Source organism: Oncorhynchus tshawytscha, linkage group LG11 (assembly GCF_018296145.1).
Source record: "Oncorhynchus tshawytscha isolate Ot180627B linkage group LG11, Otsh_v2.0, whole genome shotgun sequence".
NCBI classification, from domain to species: domain Eukaryota; kingdom Metazoa; phylum Chordata; class Actinopteri; order Salmoniformes; family Salmonidae; genus Oncorhynchus; species Oncorhynchus tshawytscha.
The window spans coordinates 32449494-32454483 of NC_056439.1; the positions used below are offsets into that span (position 1 = coordinate 32449494).

The following is a 4990-nucleotide window of genomic DNA, read 5'->3' on the forward strand; positions in this document are numbered from 1 at the left end:
TACCCTCAAACCCTCCCCACTTGCACTGTGTGTGTGTGTGTGTGTGTGTGTGTGTGTGTGTGTGTGTGTGTGTGTGTGTGTGTGTGTGTGTGTGTGTGTGTGTGTGTGTGTGTGTGTGTGTGTGTGTGTGTGTGTGTGTGTGTGTGTGTGTGTGTGTGTGTCTGTGTTTGCGTTTGTGTGTGGTCCATAAGGGGGAAATGCGGAAAAGAATGAATTATTGAGAGCAAATTTCATGGGCTGAAGGTCAGAATGTGAAGAAAAAACCCATCCATGATTAAACATTTATGTTTTCTTATTGTTTCCAATGCTGAGAGCTGAAATAGCCAACATCAGCGGGAATTATTATTTTCAATGCCTATGCTATCAAGAGCAGAACTCATCCAAAATATGTGTACATAAATATATGTGGAAACTGATTGCAATGACCAGCTGTAGCTCATTTCAAATGGAGTGATGCAGCACATGAATGATACAGAGCACGTGCTAATATCACTCCCCAAAAATCTATGGATATGAAGTGATTATTACGATGATTATGGACCCATTAAAACATCATCATGTATATTTACGGAGCTTTTCAGATTAATGTTTCCCCCAGCGTGGTAAAACTTGACTCTGATAAAGGTTTTCACAGGGGGAATAGAAGTGTAACATGAGCTAATTAGTTTGTCCGTGGGAAAATTAAAACTGATCTGAGGTCTGTAACAATAGGGCTGGCACTGAGCTCCTTTCATCGTAAAGTAACCCTGGCCTTCTATGGCCTTTTCTTACGGCCTAATTGATATTTCATTTGAACATTTCTACTTCTTATTTTAATGGCTGTTCATTCCACAGTGCTTGGCAGAGTCGTTAGGAGTCAGGACTAACCTGAGGTTCCTATTGTATATATATATATATATATATATATATATATATATATATATATATATATATATATATATATATAGCTGAGCTAATGTGCTTCAGTTGTGCTCGTGCTCTATTAAAAAGTGGGAATTTATGCTTTTACCCTTTAGTTACAGGTTTACTGGAACAAGCACTCATTAAAACCAGAGATGTTCACCATACAGTAGACACAGATACCCTAATCTCTCCTCTCGTACACAGAATCACAGGACAAACTCACAAGGTACACACAGGTACAGAACTCATGTGATTCCTCCAAGTGATGTATCTCTGTGAGGTCCCCATCTCCTCAGTTAGAATAAAACCCTGGTCAATAACAACCAAACCTGCCTCACTGGCTTTGTGCAACGCAGCAGAAGGACTCGAGTAGAGCTACTCTCATACTCATCTCTCTTTCCCCTTTCTCTATCTCTTGTCAAAAGATATTGATCCATAGCCAGCCTTGACGCGTCACTGTCCCATTTGCTGTTGCGGTGTATCCCGTCCCTCATTAGGATGAAGATGGAGAGGGTCTGAAGGCGCTGACGAGAAATCGCGGGCCAAACATGACACCGGCCCCAGCTGCAAACGGACCATCATTTCCTTTTTACAACTTTTTCAAATGAATGCTAATAGTCGGACCAGAGCTTGAACACTGGCAGTGGTGGTGGTACTGGTGGGGGTATGTACTCAGAGAGGAAATCTGTAAGACTGGTTAATATATCCTGCCAACGAGCATCCTCTTCCTCCTCCCCTGCACATGTTCAGAGCCCTGGTCCACATAGCCATTGGTCACACACCTATTTTCTTTCTTTCTCTCTTGCTCACTCTCTCATTTCTCAGCGGACACACGGGAGCTGCTTGATGACTCTGCAACCGTTCGGAGAGAATGGGGCATTACAGGCTCATCGAGATGGCTGAGCTCATTCACTGATGGCTAGATGGCTAACGCCTGTCCCTCTTTGTTGTGTCTCTGTGTACTGTAACTGCATCCAAACTGTTCTCGCTAAATCAACTCATCTGAAAATGCCATGCTCAATACATGAGCACCACGCCTGTAAGGACCAACTCAATAGCTGTTTCCATTAACGTGTCCAGTGATTTCTCAACATTTAGAAAGTTTGCATAGAAAATAAATGTGATTTGCCTTCTAGGGTTAATTTCCATTTAATTCTCTTTGTTGATAAAAACACCTGGATGTAGTGGTCACACACACAAAAAAACACAAAAACCTACAGTGTTTGTTTCTGCACTAAATTCTCTCCTGGACCCTTACACTAAGTCTGAATTTGTCCTGCTAGGTGACCTAAACTGGGAAATGCTTAAACCACCTGACCAAGTCCTAAAGCAATGGGACTCCCTACATTTTTCTAAGATTATCACTAGTCTCACAAGGTATGACTCCAAAAACCCAGAAAATGCTACTCTTCTCGATGTTATCCTCACAAATAATCCTGATAGGTATCAATCTAGAACCAGGAACAGATATAGCCCTTGGTTCACTGCACAAAAACATCCTGTGGCGTACTGCATTAGCATCGAATAGCTGTGTCACGTTCTGACCTTTATTTCCTTTGTTTTTGTATTTATTTAGTTGGTCAGGGCGTGAGTTGGGTGGGCAGTCTATGTTTGTTTTTCTATGTTTTGGGGCATTTCTATGTTTCGGCCTAGTATGGTTCTCAATCAGAGGCAGGTGTCATTAGTTGTCTCTGATTGAGAATCATACTTAGGTAGCCTGGGTTGCACTGTTTGTTTGTGGGTGATTGTCTATGTTGTAGCTTCACGGTTGTCATTTGTTTATTGTTTTGTATACAGTGTCAGTATTTTCTTTTTATTAAAGATTTACCATGGACACTTACCACGCCGCATTTTGGTCCGACTCTTCATCACCACTAGAAAACCGTGACAGAATCACCCACCACCAACGGACCAAGCGGCGTGGTAAACAGCAGCGACGACAGCAGCAGCAGCGGCAACAACAGCGGCCAGCATCACAGGACTCCTGGACATGGGAGGATGTATTGGACGGGCAGGGTTGCTACACCTGGGAGGAGATCCTGGCGGGAAAGGATCACCTTCCATGGGAACAGGTGGAGGCAGCTAGGAGAACAGAGGCAGCCGGAGAGAGGAGCCGGCGATATGAGGAGGCAGCACGGCAGTGCGACAGGTAATGAGAGGCAGCCCCAAAAATTTTGGGGGGGCAGACGAGGTGTGGTAGTGAGCCAGGTAGCAGACCTGAGCTCACTCCTCGTGCTTATTATAAGCAGCGCATTACTGGTCAGGCACCGTGTTATGCGGTTAAGCGCACGGTGTCGCCAGTGCGCGCCCATAGCCCGGTGCGCTATAGGGCAGCCCCCCGAGAGTGCCGTGAGAGTGTGGGCATCGAGCCAGGGCGTATGGTGCCTGCTCAGCGGGTCTGGTCGCCGGTACGCAGGTTGGGTCCAGGTTATCCTGCGCCGGCTCTGCGTGCTGTGTCTCCCGGGCGCTGGGAGGTGCAGTGCGTCCTCTGCCTGCGCTCCGCTCGTGCCGGGCGAATGTGGGAGTGGAGCCTAAGGGAGAGGTGCGTGTAGTAAGCACTAGATCTCCGTGCTTACCCACAGCCCGGTTCAACCTGTGCCTGCACTCTGAGGGTCCGGGCTAGAGTAGTTGTCCAGCCTGGGGAAGTGGTGCCAAGGTTGCGCACCAGAGCTCCAGTGCTCCCCACAGCCCGGTCCTTCAGTTGCCTCCTTTTAACACCAAGCCTCCTGAAGGTCTCCCCAGCCTGGTGGTTCCTGTGGCAGCCCCACGCACCAGGCTGTCTCTCCGTCTCCTCCCTGCAGGTGGTCCTGTCTGTCCGGCGCCGCTGCCGGAGTCTCCGCCTGTCCGCGCAGCTGCCGGAGTCTCCCGCCTGTCCGGCGCTGCTGCCGGGAGTCTCCCGCCTGTCCGGCGCCGCTGCCGGAGCCTCCGCCTGTCCGGCGCCGCTGCCGGAGCCTCCGCCTGTCCGGGCGCCGCTGCCGGAGCCTCCCGCCTGTCCGGAGCCTCCGCCTGTCCGGGCGCCGCTGCCGGAGCCTCCCGCCTGTCCGGCGCCGCTGCGGAGCCTCCCGCCTGTCCGGCGCCGCTGCCGGAGTCTCCGCCTGTCCGGCGCCGCTGCGGAGTCTCCCGCCTGTCCGGGCGCCGCTGCCGGAGTCTCCGCGCCTGTCCGGCGCCGCTGCCGGAGTCTCCCGCCTGTCCGGCGCCGCTGCCGGAGTCTCCCGCCTGTCCGGCGCCGCTGCCGGAGCCTCCTGCCTGTCCGGAGCCTCCCGCCTGTCCGGAGCCTCCCGCCTGTCCGGCGCCGCTGCCGGAGCCTCCCGCCTGTCCGGAGCCTCCCGCCTGTCGGCGCTGCTGCCGGGAGCCTCCCGCCTGTCCGGCGCCGCTGCCGGAGTCTGAGGCGCCAGAGCCCGTCAGCCCAGAGGCGCCAGAGCTTCTGCCCTCTGTCCAGAGCTTCTGCCCCTCTGTCCAGAGCTTCTGCCCCTCTGTCCAGAGCTTCTGCCCCTCTGTCCAGAGCTTCTGCCCCTCTGTCCAGAGTTTCTGCCCTCTGTCCAGAGCTGCCCCTCTGTCCAGTGGGGTCATTGAGAGGGGTGGCCATGGTGAGAAAGCCACGGAGGCGGACAATAAGGCGGACTAAGACAATGGTGAAGTGGGGTCCGTGTCCTGCGCCAGAGCCGCCACCGCGGACAGACGCCCACCCAGACCCTCCCTATAGGTCAAGGTTTTGCGGCCGGAGTCCGCACCTTTGGGGGGTACTGTCACGTTCTGACCTTTATTTCCTTTGTTTTTGTATTTATTTAGTTGGTCAGGGCGTGAGTTGGGTGGGCAGTCTATGTTTGTTTTTCTATGTTTTGGGGCATTTCTATGTTTCGGCCTAGTATGGTTCTCAATCAGAGGCAGGTGTCATTAGTTGTCTCTGATTGAGAATCATACTTAGGTAGCCTGGGTTGCACTGTTTGTTTGTGGGTGATTGTCTATGTTGTAGCTTCACGGTTGTCATTTGTTTATTGTTTTGTATACAGTGTCAGTATTTTCTTTATTAAAAGATTTACCATGGACACTTACCACGCCGCATTTTGGTCCGACTCTTCATCACCAC

General features: G+C 51.4%; 1 protein-coding gene across 1 annotated transcript in view; it reads right to left on the reverse strand.

The window, feature by feature from the left end:
• The window catches only part of LOC112233179 (autophagy-related protein 2 homolog B), a 32626-nt gene that overhangs the window by 14239 nt on the left and 13397 nt on the right, over positions 1 to 4990 (reverse strand).